The sequence below is a fragment of the Panthera uncia genome (genome assembly GCF_023721935.1).
Source record: "Panthera uncia isolate 11264 chromosome C1 unlocalized genomic scaffold, Puncia_PCG_1.0 HiC_scaffold_4, whole genome shotgun sequence".
In the NCBI taxonomy this organism is placed as follows: domain Eukaryota; kingdom Metazoa; phylum Chordata; class Mammalia; order Carnivora; family Felidae; genus Panthera; species Panthera uncia.
The window spans coordinates 86,614,397-86,632,475 of NW_026057585.1; the positions used below are offsets into that span (position 1 = coordinate 86,614,397).

Consider the following 18,079-nt stretch of genomic DNA (forward strand, 5'->3'; position numbering starts at 1 on the left):
AAAATGCTTCACGGAGCAATGAAGACCAGCCTGAAACAAGTGAAAACATAGACTCAGCCAAGAAGTAGAAGGTGCAAAGAAGAACTAGATGGAAATTTCACAACCAAAAAAGAAAAGAAAAGAAAAGAGCTCAAAGGATGAGCTTAAACTGCCAAATGGAAGGCACAGAGGACAGAATCACTGGACAGAAAGGCTGGATAGAAATCACTCCCTCTGAACAGAGAAAAACGTAGACTGAAAATGTGCTACTTCCTATATGTTTCCATATTTTGATGCCATCCATCAAACAGTTACGTTTGAAGGCTTCATTTATGCTATTAATCCAACCATTTCATTTCTATAAATTTATTCTGTAGAAACATGTATACAGATGCCCAGAGACAGAGGAGCAATGAAGCACTGTTTGTAACAGCCACCCACCGGAGACCACCCAATGCAGATCGATAAAGGACTTGCTAAGTTATAGGCCACCACCAGAGGGCATGTCTGGGCTAACCGCTTGGCCTTTGCTGCTATGGGTAGGGGCAAGGTCACAGCTTTTTTTTTTTTTTTTTTTTTTTTTGAGAGAGAGAGAGAGAGAGAGAGAGAGAGAGAGAGAGAGAGAGAGAGACTGTGAGCGGGAAAGGGCAGAGAGAGGGAGACACAGAATCCGAAGCAGGCTCCAGGCTCTGAGCTGTCAGCACAGAACCCGACGCGGGGCTCGAACTCACGAACTGCCAGATTATGACCTGAGCCGAAGTCAGCTGCTCAACTGACTGAGCCCCCCAAGCTCCAACCCCCCGCCCCATCACACAGTTCCTTCTCTTAAGGCCCATATGGGATGGTCTCACTTTATGATTCTTACCTACACACAGACACTTTATTTCAAAAAAAATTTTTTTTTTTATAAATGTTTTTATTTATTTTTGAGACAGAGAGACACAGAGCATGAGCAGGGGAGGGGCAGAGAGAGAGGGAGACACAGAATCCGAAGCAGGCTCCAGGCTCCGAGCTGTCAGCGCAAAGCCCAACGCGGGGCTCGAACTCACAGATCATGAGATCAAGACCGGAGCCGAAGTCGGATGCTTAATGGACTGAGCCACCCAGGCGCCCCTAAAAACTTTCCATCTTAAGCTTAGGCTGCCCGTTCCTGGTTCTTTGGCCAGGGAGAGCAGGCTTCTGTTAGAAAGGTTTTTGTCTGCACCTGTTGGTGTTTCTAGGCTGCCGGCTCCTATAGCTCCGGGTCTGGGATATATCGAGACGGAAAACAAAAAATAGAAAACAAAAAACAAACCGACAAAAAGCAATTTATCTACTCTATCTTTCCAGAAGCAGAAGTCTCTCAGAAGTATTAAAATTAGAAAGCAAAATTAAAAATGTAGAAAATGTGGTATATCCATACAATGGAATATTATTCAACAGGAAGAAGCAATAAGGTACTGACATACACTCTAAATTGGATGAACTTTGAAAAATTATGCTAACTGAAAGGAGCCAGTCACCAAAAACCAGGTAGCGTATAATTCCATGTATATGAAATGTAAAAAACAGGCAAATGTAGAGAGACAGGAAGTAGATTAGTGGTTACCTACCTAGGGCTTCTGTGGAGCAGGAAGGAAGGAAAGGTTGGATAAAAAGGGATGTTTTTCTGGAGTGATGAAAATATTCTAAAATTAGACTGGGGTGATGGCTGCACAACTCTGCGAATATACTAAAAATCACTGAATTGTATACTTTAGATGGATGCACTATATGCTATATGAATCACATCTCAAAAAAGCGGTTTTAAATATACAGGCACAAAGGGCACCTGGGCAGCTCAGTTAAGTGTCAGACTTTGGCTCAGGTCATGATCTCACAGTTCATGAGTTCAAACCCTACATCAGGCTCTGCCTGCTTCCGATCCCGTCCCCGCCCCCTCTGTCCCTCCCTCGCTCATGCTCTCTCAAAAATAAACGTTAAAAAAAAAAAATACACAGGCACAAATTACAAATATAAATATATACATACCAGATAAATGTTACCTTGGAATACATAGTTCTAATATTATGATCTCTTATTAAAAAACAAACATGTCCATGTTTTCTCAAAAATTAGAAAACCCAAATAAGGCAAAAACTTCAATAATCCCACTGACCCAGAAATGACCACCAATTTCCAGGTAAAGGCTGGGTCTAAACATTCATTTTAAATGTTCTTACAAAAGGAGCAGTTCTGCTTAACTTGCTATCTGGGGCTCCTCTTACACACTCACTATTGCTCACCCTTCTCCCTCCAGGCCTCTGTTGTAATTCCTGAATTGCCTAATACCAGTATTTAATCAGAAACTTCCATATTAACTCCTACATTGCTAAATAGGGGTCAGTGGTAGATGCCATAAATATTTTAATGTTTTACTAATTCCAGGTTAAGGAATGGCTCACTTAGAAAACCTAGTTTAATCAGTTGTTAGAATAGTCATTTTAAAACACCCAAGAAGGCAAGTTTGAACTCCATTCCTCCTTTGTGACTAAGGGACTGGGGGGGGGGGGGTGGCGCAGGGGGTGACTAGGGTAAGAAAGACAAACTAGGAACCTAAGGTAAACCTGTGCTCCTGACCATTAAATTATTTTCCTTGACATACTTTCTAAGGAATGTATATAACAATATGCTGCTAAAAGAGTAAACTTAAAAACCTTAAGGCTTCATTTACCTTTACTGTGGATTCTACCTAAATTTGCTATCTGAATACACTAAATGGCTTGCTTTGATTTAGATTAACTTAAAAGTCTCAAAACAACATGATAAATGGGCAAAGTCACCTGGTTTCTATTATTCATTTCTTCAGAGACTTTCCTAAACACATGCTAGAACCAAGGTTTAGAGTCCTGAGGTTTAACAAGCCTTCACTCGTCTACAGGGTCTGCAGAGCATGTCAGAAACAGGGTTCAGAATCAGACATCTGGGGCGCCTGGGAGGCTCAGTAGGTTAAGCGTCCGACTGAGGCTCAGGTCACGATCTCGTGGTTCACAGGTTCGAGCCCCACGTCTGGCTTTGTGCTGACAGCTGGGAGGCTGGAGCCTGCTTCCCATTCTGTGTCTCCCTCTCTCTCTGCCCCTCTCCCACTCACACTCTGTGTCTCTCTCTTCAAAAATAAACATTAAAATTTTTTTTTAATAAAATAAATTAAAAGAAAGAATCAGACATCTGGATTTTGAATCCTGACTTCACTACTTATTAGATGTGTAATCTTTAGTAAGTTACTTAACATCTGTGAAACTGGACTTCCTATGCCATGTTATTAGGGGGTCAAGTCTGTTAGGGTACACACAGTTCTTGGCACATGGTCAGAGTTTAGTAAATGCTACTTGACTTTAAAGACACTTCATGCACAGAACTCAAGCCCTAACAACAGGTTTTTAAGTTGGAGCACTTAGTCATTAGAATCTCCAGTCACTTTATTCTTCCAGAAAATGAGAGAGGGAAAAGAATCACAGAACTAAGTCTACAAATAAAGCCAAAGGATACGGAGTGGAACAATTCCTGTATCCCAAGCTCTGGCGATGTAAATAAAGCAGCCAATGGCAGGGCCTGGGAAAGACCTCAGTTGCTACCATTTTCTTGTTCAGTGTCACCAACTCCTGAAGTCCACTGTGCAATTTAGAGAAGAACTGATTCGTGTGAAATTACATGAGGATACCCAACTACCAGGGTTAGATGAAACTCCAGGCTAGGCTGTTTGAGTTCACATAAAACATTTACCCTACTGAAAATGAACTCTCTACTCTCCCAGAACAAGCTCTTTACATGTATTAAACCTAGTTGATCCTTGCATTCTCTAATTCAGCAGAGGACGGTGGTTAATTAAGAGCCAGACTCACACAAAGCCACCACTTCCTGTGTGACTTTGAAAAAGTGACTCAACCTCTCTGGGCCAGTCTTCCTCGGGCATAAAATGGAAACAATAACAGGACCTACCATTGGATTGTTGAGGGGAACTGAATGAGATAACACACCAAAGGGCTCAGAACAGCACAACTGCTCTAAAGCCAAGACACTGGGAGGGAGTTATTCACTGCATACCTTTTACACTCTCACATTTTTTGATATTTGTACTATGCACATGAGTCTTTCATCTTAAAAAGAAAAAAAAAAGAAGCAAGGCGGGGTGCCAGGGTTGGGGTGCCAGGGTGGCTCAGTAGGTTAAGTATCCAACTCTTGGTTTCGGCTCAGATCACGATCTCGCAGTTTCCTGAGTTCAATCCCCACACTGGGCTCTGTGCTGGCAGCACGGAGCCTGCTTAGGAGTCTTTCTCTCTCCCTTTCTGTGCATCCCCCACTCACGCTCTCAAAATTAATAAAGAAAGTTTAAAAAAAAAAAAAGCAAGCAAACAAAAGCCTTCCACCCCAAACATATGAAAATGAAGTAAAACAAAAGCTACAGAATGAACGTGGAAAAGTTCTGAAGCTGAATGACAGAGATATGACAGAATGTACAGGAGCAGCATTCTCACATCTCAGGCTACAGAAAAGTCCACAAGAAGTGCGTTTAAAATGCAGATTTCCAGGCCTCACCTCCAGACATTCAGATTCAGTAGGTCTCTGGTGAGGTCCAGGAATCTGCAATTTTTAACAAGTGCGTCAAGCAATTCAAATTCTGATGCATTTGGTGGGCAGACCACATTTTGGTAAACACTGACCCAGAAGAAAAATGTGCCAAGAAATAAAGACTGGAAGGAAGTTTACTCCACAGTTAGACTTTGAATTTGAATTCCTCGTGATGCCTTTTGGACTCTGCTCTTTGTAGGCCAGCAACCTGGTCACTATTTGTTAGAGGCAGTTTGGGTACATAACAGCCGCCTCCCATATTTTAAAGGAATACTACGCTATCTGGCCTCAAACCAGGGCATACCAAGACTTAAACGAAGCCAACCTAAAGCCCTTTAGAAACCTAAACACTCACATTCAAGAATATTCTTAAAAAAAAAAAAAAAAGTTTATTTATTTATTTTGAGAGAGACAGAGACAGAGAGGGACAAAGAGAGAGGGAGACAGAGAATCCTTAGCACAGAGCTGATGCAGGGCTCAGACTCATGAAACCATGAGATCATGACGTGAGGCAAAACCAAGAGTCAGATGCTTAACCTACTGAGCCACCCAGGTGCCCCAAAAACATTCTTATTTACACAAACTAAGAAGCAGAAGCAAAACAAGGTAACAACAATGTTTCTAAGGGTTTGTCTTACAGCCAAACAATGTCGAGGAAATAATGGTGTCAGGAGTCCTCTATAGATCAAGTCCTTTATGCTGTGGGATGGTTAGATCTGGTTTAAAAGACCTATAATTGTAATTACTATATTACATTACTAAATGATTTGACTTCTCAGGAGGAAAAAAAAAAAAAAAGATTCTACTATAATGTTAAAAAAAAGGACCAAACCCGAAATTAAAAAAAAGATTGGGGGGGGGGGGGGGGGGGTGTGCCTGGGTGGCTCAGTCAGCTAAGCGTCCGACCTCGGCTCAGGTCATGTTCTCACAGCCCATGAGTTCGAGCCCCGCGTCGGGCTCTGTGCTGACAGCTCAGAGCCTGGAGCCTCCTTTGGATTCTGTGTCTCCCTCTCTCTCTGCCCCTCCCCCACTCATGTGCTCGCACACGCGCGTGCGCTCTCGCTCTCTCAAAAATAAATAAAAAACACTGAAAGAAAAGAAGAACAGGTTGGGTTTTCCACTTAGAAGCCATGTAACTTTACACTAGGCGAGTCACTTGGCGGCTCTGCCTTTAGTTTTCTCTTGTAACGGGCAGTCCCAGCGTAGGGGTTTGGGGGTGGAGACTGAGTTACAGAAGCTGGAAACTACAATGCTGTGATACAAGAATATATTCCTACCCTTAGAGAGCACAATGTATGGAACTTCAAGAAAAGGAGCAAATAATAAAGCAAATGGGGTAACATATTAATAGGTAAACCAGGTAAAGGATGGTCTTTGTACTGTTCTCATTCCTGCAACTTGAAAGTTTGAAATTATTTCCAAATTCGTGGTTTTTAAGTTATTCATTTAGTTTCCACTTCTGTCCTAATAGTTTCTAACTATAACTCATTTTTGATGTACCATTTATATATTATCTCCAAGGGTAGATAAAAATCAATCTTTTTAAATTAAATTTTTTTGCTTTTTAATCATTCATCAACTGTACGAGGACCGACACTAAATCCTGGAGATCCGGTGCTGGATAAGAAAAGACTGTCTCTACATTTGTAATACCTATGGTCTACAAAGCTGAATCTGAGTAATTTAAGAATGTTAGAACACACTAAAAAATGAAAATCAAAACAGGATACAGTGAAACTCAAAATGCATTCCCCAACCTTATCACAACTGAAATAGCACTTCAACATTTTCTCAAAAGTGTCATAAACATCCCCCAATAAATCACGGTTCTGGGAGTTTCAGTTTTATGGGCTTTTGCCACGGCTGCTCCTCTGCGTTGGTGATTCAGCTTTTAACAGGAGACTTGATGTTCTTTTGCTTTAGTCTAAATCACTGAACTGAGAAAGCATTCAAAACTGCACAAAAACATGTCTTTTCACTTTATTCTCAAATACAAAAAAAGGAGGGAGCAGGTAAAAGAACAAAGTTTATCATACTTTACCATCTAAAATAACCTTCTAAAATTTACAGTTATGACTAAAGTCATCGAGATTCAAAGTTACATGGGGCGCCTGGGTGGCGCAGTCGGTTAAGCGTCCGACTTCAGCCAGGTCACGATCTCGCGGTCCGTGAGTTCGAGCCCCGCGTCGGGCTCTGGGCTGATGGCTCGGAGCCTGGAGCCTGTTTCCGATTCTGTGTCTCCCTCTCTCTCTGCCCCTCCCCCGTTCATGCTATGTCTCTCTCTGTCCCAAAAATAAATTTTAAAAGTTGAAAAAAAAATTAAAAAAAAAAAAAAACAAAGTTACTTGAAGGCAGTTGGGGGAAATCACTGAAATACACAATTCATCCCACTGTTTTAGCTACACGTCAGGGTTTAATGATAAATCTTCCTTTTTTAAGCTGCTTCTTCTACCCACAACGATGGAGAGTTAAACCTGTTGAAAGGCAAACAATTCGTTTTCCAGTAGTTTCTAAGGCTATTTATTTCCTTTAGTAAATCACATTATGATTCAATTATCCAATGTAGCTGATAGTTTAACTTAAGATAAAAAAAAAAAAGCCTGTAAACATGTACAATTGTCTTTAAAAATGAGGTCTTTGCCACAGTTCTCACTTCTTCAAGATGATTTACCAACCCGTGTCCCTGAGGACCCTACACCACGATTCCGTTATCCCCTCCCGTTCATCCTGTACAATAAGGCCACGTGAATCAGACACTTTGGTGACTCAAATCACATCATCTTCCACAAAAATGCCCACTGCCACACCTGTCCTTCAGGTGAAGCTCAAGCCTCACCTTTTAAGAAATCTTTCTGGATCACTCTAGTCCAAACCAGTTACCTGTCCTCTCACCTTCTACTCTGGCTTCTCAGACTCTGATGTCAACACAAATCATCAGAAGATCATGTCAAAATGCAGCTTTGGCTCCAGGAGATCTGGGGTAGGGCTCAAGATTCTCCATCTCTTACAAACTCCAAGGGCATAGCAAGCCTGTGCCACTTACTTAACAATGAATACTGAGTTGCCTTGTGATCTCTTAAACTGTTACTATGTATTACCAGTTTCCTATTCATATCCCTGCACAGTTATCTCCTGAGCTAGCCTGTAACTTCAACTGAGATGGCATACATTTTTTTCATCTTACCATAGGACCTCATCTGCTACAGATGCTTTACTATTTATTAGCTTTCCGTTGATTGCTAACAATGAAAGCCTCTGAGTTACAAAAAATGTGCTCCAGGTTATTAGCATAGAAAAAAATATATTTATTAAAGTCAAATCTCCTTGATTAATGCTTCTCAAAAATTTAAATTAGTTCTCTAAGTGAACTTGGAACACAGCTAGCAAATTACAGAAGCCACTATAGCAAACTCTGAGAATTGCCTGCCCAGTATCCATTCTCCTACTTACTGCTGATAGGAGTCCCATTTATAAAACGGGAGTGGGGCACCTGGGTGGCTCAGGTGGTTAAGCGTCTGACTTCAGCTCAGGTCATGATCTTGCAGTTTGTGAGTTCGAGCCCTGCGTTGGGTTCTGTGCTGACAACTCAGAGCCTGGAGCCTGCTTCGGATTCTGTGTCCCCCTCTCTCTCTCTGCCCCTCCCCCTGCCCATGCTCTGTCTCTCTGACTCTCAAAAATGAATAAACGTTTTTTAAAAAAGTTTTAATTTAAAAAATAAAATAAAATACAAATAAAATAAAAGAGGGGCACGTGGGTGGTTCGTTCATTTGGTTAAGTGTTGGACTTCAGCTCAGGTCATGATCTCGAAGTTTCGGAGTTCAAGCCCCACGTTGGGCTCTGTGCTCACAATTCAGAGCCTGGAGCCTGCTTCAAATTCTGTGTCTCACTCTCTCTGCCCCTCCCCTGCTCACCCTCTCTCTCTCTCAAAAATAAAAGAAACATTAAAAATTAAAAAAGAAAGAATTCCCATTTGTGATCAGGTATCCATTCTGTCCTTCCCCCAAGTGACACAGGGGAGGATGACCCAATCCCCAATACTAGGAGTAAATCCTGACTAATCCTAAGCCAGTCATGGTAGCTCCATTCCTCTTGCCAGTGATTAGTGGCAGACCTGGTGACTAGCCCCAGTTCTGGTGGACAAGAGTCTCGTGAGAAGTTTCCTGCTCTTAAAACAAAGACACCAGAAGAGGAAACCTTGAATGTGAAACCTCTGGCTGCTGTGGCCAACTTGACGGTAGCCAGAGGCTGCAACCAACCCCAAAAAAGAGCAGAACTGAGAAATGCAGATTTGTGTGGAATAAACAGTTAATATACCAAGTGAAAAACTGTATACTGCAGTAAGTGCCAAGAGGAAAGCAAAATAGTAAGAGTAAGGGTAAAGAGCACCTACTTTAGATGGTCGTAAGAGCTCTCTTAGAGCTAAAGAAAGACAAGGAGTCCGCCATGCAAAGCGCCAGCATGAGTACGACAGAAAGTGGTATTGGCAGGGGCCAGATCATGAGTTTCTAGACCAAATTAAGGAGTCTGAATTTTACGTTTACAAAGGGAACAATTTATTCTCCCATGTAACAAATGTTGGCCCAGTGCCTCTCGCGCAGAAAGAAACCACTGCACACGATGGTTAATCAGCAAGGTCTCTGGAAGCAGAGTGTCTGGTTTGCTATATGGGTCCTTCTGCTTAACCTGCTGTGTGATATTGGTACACTACTTAACCTCTCTGGGACTCAGTTTCCTTATATGTCAAATGGGGAATAATACTACCTCATAGTTAGGAGATTAAATGAGTTAATATGACAGTCTCTTAAAACACTGCCCAGCATCTGGTTAGTGCTCAATACCAAAGTATGTGCTGAGTAGAGAACAATTTCCAGACTTCACTGAGCTTGGGGGAAATGCCAGAGAGCAGGGTAACGGGATACCACTGAAGGGTAGGGGCATATGAGGGCAACATCCAACTTCCTTTTTAAGACAATAAGTAACACTTGCTACCATATGGAGAGCAGGTTGGGGGCATGGAGCTGGTGGAGAACGTACACTGGGAGATTCAGAATTTGGCCTGGATTAGGGGCGCCTGGGTGGCTCAGTCGGTTAAGCGTCCAACTTCAGCTCAGGTCGTGATCTCATGGTCCGTGGGTTTGAGCCCCTCGTCGGGCTCTGTGCCGTCGGTTCGGAGCCTGGAGCCTGCTTCAGATTCTGTGTCTCCCTCTCTCTCTGCCCCTCCCCCACTCACGCTCTATCAAAAAAATGAATAAACGTTAAAAAAAAAAAAAATTAGAATGTGGGCTGGATTCAAGGCAATGGAGCTGGAGAGAAATGCATGGATTAAACTGAACCAAGAGGATACAACCCTAAAGACTTGTGCATGACTTGCATGTGGGAAGTGAAGTTCAAAAAGAAATCAAAGAACTAGATTTCTGGTTTGAGGAACTGGGTAGAGGAAAGGCTCGAGATAGGGGTGGGGGTGTGCCTTTACTTTGCTGGAAGACAGAGCAATCCCTCAAGAGATGACCATACAACTACCACCATGGCTTGGAAATATTTCTCAAGTGTGAAAGGCTACAAACCAAAACTGACCCTGTTGACCTCAGGACACACTTGAGGAGAGGTGGGGGGAGGGTTATGACTTGATATACCTCTGCACTGTTTGGTTTCTCCTTTTTTTTTGGATTTAAGAACATTCTAAAAGAAAATGTTCAAAATGTTTACCCATTTTATTCCTGTCCCTAACCACTGCCAAAACACTAAACTGCTTAAAGATGACAGAACTTCTTTAGAATTCTTCATATTGCTTGAAAAAATGCTGAATGCAAAGTAATCGGGAATTAATGACAGTTGAGAAAGATTCTATTGAGGACATCTGTTCTGTTACATATTGGAAACATATGCTGAAAACGAAAACAAAAGTTCTAATCTATACTCAAATCAAATCTGAAATGTCTCAGCTAGAATCGTTTGCTAAAACAAAGTGTCAGATATACAGTGACCAGACTTTACATCGAAGCACAACAAAACTATAACAAAAACAAGTTCTGCTGCAATGTTTCATTTACATTCACCCATCAAAAGCCTAAGATAGGAGGAACAAAGTCTATTATCTCTTCAGAGAAAATTATATGGCACATGTAATTAAAAATACTAAATGCCAAGTCAGAAAAAAAAAAAAAAAAAAAAAAGACGACCAAAAGTAGAACCCCTTTTCCCATCTGGATCAAACTGGATTCTACTCCCCACAGGAATCAAACACAGCAAATGAAACGTCACAAGTGGCCTACGAACAAGCTAACAGCTGTTTCATTTAGCAGCTTCTATCTCACGTGAGATGCACTATTATGAAAATGCTTTATATATAGTAATTCTCACAATAACCATATGAAGTTAGGTATTATTTTCCTCATATTTCAGATAAGGAAACAGATTTTGAGAAGCTTAAGCAACCCGTCTTAGGTCCTACAACTAAGGAGTAGCAGAACCGAGTTTGATGGCTGAGGTCCATGCAATTAACCATTCTCATAATTTCTTACACCAAGGTTAGAAAGAGACGCTGGACTCCTGCCTGCTTAACCTCATGATTTGGGGGTACAACCACCACCTCACTCACATGCACATTACTACCAAGATAAATCCCCTGACCTACAATCAATACAATGTAATCGACAAATTTCATTTCAAATTTTCTAGGAGCCATGTTTTAAAGAGTAAAAAAGAAACACGTGAAACTACTTTAAATAATATCTTACTTAATTCTATGTATCTAAAACATTATTTCAACACATAAATGACACAAAAAATACTACATTCTTTTCTTTGTACTCAATCTTTGAATTCTGGTATATATTTTATAGTACATCTCAATTCAAACGAAACACATTTCAAGCACTCAAAAGCCACATATGGCTAGTGGCTCTCACACTGGTCAGCAGACGTCTAGAGAAAAAGCCTCTGAATAACCAACACCAAGGTCACCAAGACCACATACTAAAGGTCATGTACCTGAACTCATCAAATCAACACTCAAGCTCTCAGAAATGATTTATTCTTATTCCAAACAAATTTTAACAAGTTTGTCTACCTGACTTACCAAACTACAACAGACGACAACAGAAAAGTAAAGGGAATGGACTGCATGAACACAGCTGAGCGGGCAAAGGAAGAAACAGAAAACACACAACATAAATACACACAGGCGTGCACACATAAAAAGGAGATCTAGGTTCAAAAACCGTAACAGTTGAGGACACTTAGCAAAAAGGCAAAAACAGTCTTCCATACCTCAACAGTTCCCCAGGACATGGCAGCATTATGGAATTCATCAGAATGCTGGCATTAAGTGGCAGCTAAATTCAGCATTTTAAGGGACACCTGAGTGGCTCAGTCGGTTAAGCATCCAACTTTGGCTCAGGTCACGGTCTCACAGTTCATGAGTTCGAGCCCCAAACTGGGCTCTGTGCTGCCTGTGCAGAGCCTGCTTGGGATTCGTTCTCTCTCTCTCTCTCTCTCTCTCTCGTTCACTCAAAATAAATAAACTTTTAAAAAAACAAATCAATTTGAAAACTCTCTGTACCATCTTTGCGATTTTCCTATAAATCTAAAACTACCCTAAAATTATAAACTTACCTTGAAAAAAACAACCTGAGGGGCGCCTGGGTGGCTCAGTTGGTTAAGTATCCAACCTCGGCTCAAGTCATGATCTCACAGTTCGTGAGTTCGATCCCAACATTGGGCTCTCTGCTCTCAGCACAGAGCCTGCTTCAGATCCTCTGTCCTCCCCCATCTCTCACCGCCCCCCCCCACTTCTCTTTCTCAAAAATAAATAAACATAAAAAAAATTTCTGAGGGATGCCTGGCTGGCTCAGTCAGTAGAGCATGTGACTCTTGATCTTGGGGCTATGAGTTCAAGCCCCACATTGGGTATAGAGTTTACTTTAAAATCTTTTAAAAAATAAAAAGAAGGGGTGTCTGGGTGGCTCAGTTGGCTAAGTGTCCAACTCTTGATTTTGGCTCAGGTCTTGATCTCACATTGGGCTCTGCGCTGACAGCATGGACCCTGCTTGGGATTCTCTCTCTCTCTCCCTCTCTCTCTCTCAAAATAAATAAATAAACCTTTTTAAAAAAAGGGGGGGGGGGGAAAGAAAAAGAAAAAAAACAGTTTGAGGCTTCTGGTATGGTCAAATAGTTCCCACAAATCAACCCTCTACCCCGATAACAATGATAACTTCCACACAAAAGCAACCACTTGTTGAGGCGCCTGGGTGGCTCAGTCGGTTAAGTGGCCGACCTCGGTTCAGGTCATGAGCTCACGGTTCGTGGGTCTGAGCCCCACGTCAGGCTCTGTGCTGACCAGCTTGGAGCCTGGAGCTGCTTCGGATTCTGTGTCTCCTTCTCTCTCTGCCCCTCCCCCACTTGTGCTCTGTCTCTCTCTGTCTCTCAAAAAATAAGTAAATGTTAAAAAAAAAAAATTTTTTTTTTAAATTAAAAAAAAAGCAACCACTTGTGGGCACTGGAGAGTAAACAAAAGCAGCAGACATCAGAGGGGAGCTGACACTTGGAAGAAAGGAAATACGCTGCACAATTTTCCCCAATTTTTATCTTTTATTCTTGTGCCATGCAGGGCAGCTAAAACTCCAAAAGGCTCTGCTGGCTTGAAGAACAGCATTCAAAGCACCACTGGAAAATAAGGCAGAACACCATAAAAAAGATAGTGGGAGAACCAGAGCCCTAAAATCTGCATAAAACTCTGCCTAAATCTCTAGCTAATGCCCAGCACACACAGGCACAGTACAGAATCCAAGCAGAGCAGCTAACAGAACTGAACTGAAATTTAAGCTGCCATCCATCATGGGGGAAAGAGTTTTGTACTTTGAGTTCAGTTCATTCCTGCTTTAAAAAAAAGAAGAAGAAGCAGCAAAATCCATACTCTTCAAAGGAACATAACCAAATCCAAAGCTTCTACAACTTGTCATTCACAATATCCAGAATGCAATCCAAAATTATTCCCAGGAAGAAAACAGGAAAACACAACCCATTCTCAAGAGAAAAAAATAATCACATAATCACGGACACACCCTTTGTTGACCCAAGTGGTATAATTTGCAGGCAAGGATTTTCAAGCGGTTATTATCACTATGCTCAAGAACTTAACAAAATATATATGTTCATCATAAAGGAAGATAAAAAATTTCAGTAAAGACTGAAAAGAAAATGGAAATTCAAGAACTACAAAATATACTATCTGAAAAATTTTTAAACCACTACATGGGCTTAACAGTAGAACAGAGAAAAGAAAGAGAAAGGTTTATGAATGGGAAGACAGATCCAAGAAATTAATCAGAAGAATTTTTTTTAAGGTGAAAATATCAACAGTCTCAAAGACCCATGGGAAAATATCAAAAGGCCTACATTTTTAATTAGAGTCTCAGAAGGAGAGAAAGAAAAAGAATGAGGCATAAAAATTTTCAAGAAAAAATGGCCAAACTTTTCCCAAATAATGACAAATCTACAGATGCAAGAAATTTCATGAACATCAAGATTAATATAAAGAAAGTGACAGCGAGGTTAATCACAAAATGCTAAAAAGCAAAAAAATAAAAAAATAAAAAAAATAAAATAGTTGGGGGAAAAAAAACACACTGCATACAAACAATGATTGGAATGACAGTGGAATTTTCATCAGAAATAACAGAGTCCAGAAAATATGTAACATTTTTTAAATGCTTAAATAAAAATAACAAAAATCACCCCAAAATCTTATATCCACCAAAAATATCTTTAAAGAATGGAAATAAAATCAAGGCATTTTCAGATAAAACTATGTAGAATTTGCACGTTTGACATTTCAATAAGTGAATGTCTGGAATATAGAAAACTAACTTGTGCTTTTTAATATTGTCATGATTATATTACTATAAAAAGAAACACGTGCCCTTTACAATTAGTCATTCGCACTTTGGTCACATACAAAAAAGGTATCTCCACCTTTTTCATTGTAAGACTCATTCTTTTAACATATTGTAAACAAAGACAAATTCACTGGGGTGCCTGGGTGGCTCAGTCAGTTGGGTGTCCGACTCTTTAATCTCAACTCAGGTCTTGATCTCAGGGTTGTGGCTTCAAGCCCCTCGCTGGGCTCCATGCTGGGCGTGAAGCCTACTTAAAACAAACAAACAAAAAACAACAAAGATACATTCACTAACTTCCAGAGTCTTCCTCTAGCAGCTGAAGACAAATATGTTGGGGTTGGGGGGAGCAGGGAAGGGAGGGGTGAAATTCTTATGCTAGTCAAAATCCAGCAGCCCACTTTCACTAAGGGCTTTAAAATACACACGCTGTAGTATCAACTACATTCAGAAAGAGTCCTGGGGCGCCTGGGTGGCTCAGTCGGTTGAGCGTCCGACTTCGGCTCAGGTCATGATCTCACAGCTTGTGGGTTCGAGCCCCGCGTCGGGCTCTGTGCTGACTGCTCAGAGCCTGGAGCCTGTTTCAGATTCTGTGTCTCCCTCTCTCTCTGACCCTCCCCCGTTCATGCTCTGTCTCTCTCTGTCTCAAAAATAAATAAACGTTAAAAAAAAAAATTAAAAAAAAAAAAAAAAAAAGAAAAGAAAGAGTCCTGAGAGTAAAAGAAAACTTCCTCCCCCATCTGTGTATGGCAGCTACCTGATTTTAGTGGATGAGAGGTATTTCTCTTCATCAACAAGTTCCCAGACCTAGAAATTCCAGTAAGAGTTCGGAAGTAGGGTCAAAAATCCAACTCTCCCTTTGTAAAAAATATGAATTCTCCATGAAGTTCTTTTTTAAGAGATTACACTTTAGATAAACAAAATAAAAATAAAGAATTCAGAGAATAAATAAGGTATGTGAGCGACTTTAACAACAGACTTACATGATACGGTTATGCACAGGAAATTGGCTATAAAGATATACATCACAGTACTGCTTAATAGCTAAATTTTGGACCTGTAAATGACTAAGAACAGTGGAATAATAATAACAATGAAACAATGAAAAAGTGCATTCATAAAAGTGCTACAGAATTTTAACATAAAATATTAGCAGTCAATAAACATATGAAAGAATGAATCATTCTCTGGTATTTTATTTGGGATTATCTGTGTTTAAAGTTTTCACTAAAATATCTTACAAAATAAAATTTTTTAAATTATATATACCCAGGGTGCCTGGGTGGCTCAGTCAGTTGAGAATCTGACTCCGGCTCAGGTCATGATCCTGTGGTGTGTGAGTTTGAGTTCCACATCGGGCTCACCCTGCTGTCAGCATGGAACCCATTGCGGATCCTATGTCCCCCTCTCTCTCTCTGACCCTCCCCTGCTCAGGCTCTTTCTCTCAAAATAAATAAAACATTTTTTTAAAAATTACAAATAAAAAAATAAAATTATCATTCAACAATGTACCGTAGCTGCAAAAGTTAACATTTGGGATTCTTGTCTATCTTCCTGGCTAGCCTAAAATCAGTATCAAATATCTGAATAGTACAAGACAGCATGTTTATTACTGAAATTTTTACTTGCTATTTCAACACACAGGTGCATTAAATATGATAAAGGCAAATCCTAACTTACAAGAGTTTTGTATCTTATTTTAGACATACAAACAAAATCTTCCCTTTATCTTTTAAGTAGCTGATTTTCAGGTAGTTCATTTGGAAAACAGAACATACTTCTAGTCAAAGAATTCACTCATGAAATATTCTTCACTTCTCGGACAAACTGCCCTCATTATCACTGAGAATTTTTTATTTAAAGAGAATTTTTATTAGCTCCATTTGTATTTGTTTTCTGATAAACTGCATCTAATTATGAGAATTCAATTATCTGGATCAGACTTTGAAATCTCAGGTCTCAACTTTCTGTCTGGACCTAAATACCCAAGACTAAGGCTACTCTGGCATATAAAATAAATCTGGACTGGACTGGACATCAGTTGTAAGAAACACACCCACTTTACAGATGAGAACAATTTGAACCTGGTCTTCCAGTTATGTAATTTGAAGACTCTAGGCCTTTAAACCCATCTGTTATTAAGTTTAGATCAATGGCTATCTAGTGAGCCCTAATCATAAAACCCAAATTACAGGTCTCAAGCTCAATAATTGAATACTATTTTTATCTCTGGCATTTTACTATGAGGTAACACAGAACCCAACACCAAAAACAGATTTAAAATTCTCTTGCATTCATCTATCCCCAGACTACACAACCAATTTGCCCAAAAACTCTTACAGATATTTACTGAATTAGTGAGTTTTCCCCTATATAAAGATTGTGTTGGGTGGAAAATATGAAAAATGAAGTAAACAGTCCCTGATCCTTGACCTCCTAGAATTCACATTCTGGCCCGCAACAAAGATATGATGAGAAATGACTGAGATGAGGGTCAGAAACATACAAACACCAAATGCTCCAGACAGACAGGAGGAAGGATTAGCTCAGCTGAGGAAGGCACAAGGTCAGAGAAGGAGCTAAACCTTGAAGGGCATTTGGTTTCAGGAGCTAAAACCCTTGAAATTATATGTTAAGCTACACTTTTTACAGAGTTTGGTGTACTCCAAAATATTTATAATGAAATACACCATAAAGGTGCATGCATCGTTCTTCTCTCCAGAAGCACAGCACATTCCTAAGGGCCTGAATGCGTCCGCATGCTTGCCAAGAGCTCTGAGGAGGAGCACAGAAGCTGAAAACAGTTATTGTCAGTAAGAATGTTTTGGGGGGCTTTTAAGAGTCTTTATTTGTGAACAACATGTGCTCTGGCCAGAAACAGATTTATTCCTTCATTCTGCTCTACAATATCTACCACCAACCAATCAGAAGAGCCTTAATACCACTTGACCACACAGGGGTCTGACTTCATGGTTAAAAACCGAATACCCAAGAAAATACTATGTAAGACAGACACTTCTTACAAAAAGACGAAAGAGTCTAGCCTCACAGTAAAAATACATGTGAAAAAGACTTAAGGTTAAAATCACCGAAGAGAGAAGAGAAGAGAAGAGAAGAGAAGAGAAGAGAAGAGAAGAGAAAAGAGAAGAGAATTGGGAATAGGAAAATGACAACAGGGTCAAGAAACTAAAGAAACGAACATATTTACAACCTCCCTCAAAAAAGACATAAGCAACTATTCTTTCTACAGAAAGCAGAATTTGTGTGTGTGTGTGTGTGTGTGTGTGTGTGTGTGTGTGTGTGTGTGTTTTAAAGAAAGATTCCTTATAAATGGTCTGGTTTTTCTTTAAGGGACAAAAGAAGACAGACCACAGGATTAATCAGTTTCATAGCCTTTTAAGTGAGCCAGAAAAAAGAAAAAACGAAACCAAATGAAACAAACAAAAAACCCCAAATCCAAAAGCACTGGCTGATCTCATTAGCTTTGCTTAAGAAACTTTATAGATGTGACTTCACTCCTGGATTACACTTCTATATTTAGTTTATACCTAATATGGATAAAGTCCTGAACTAACAGTCATTTCCTCTCTCCACAAAAAGAAACTTCCTTGCTTTTTTTT

The 18,079-nt window shown here is 40.3% G+C and overlaps 1 protein-coding gene across 2 annotated transcripts in view; it reads right to left on the bottom strand.

Annotated features, from left to right (window-relative positions):
- The window catches only part of CLIC4 (chloride intracellular channel 4), a 66,786-nt gene that overhangs the window by 34,409 nt on the left and 14,298 nt on the right, over nt 1-18,079 (bottom strand). Inside the window, exon 1 of one of the 2 annotated variants that reach the window (XM_049617782.1) lies at nt 7,459-8,154. The exons of the other annotated variant lie outside the window; for it this stretch is intronic. The gene's annotated coding sequence lies outside the window, so the exon portion shown is untranslated. Of the gene's footprint in view, nt 1-7,458; nt 8,155-18,079 lie in introns of those variants that run through there. 2 annotated transcript variants of the gene reach the window in all.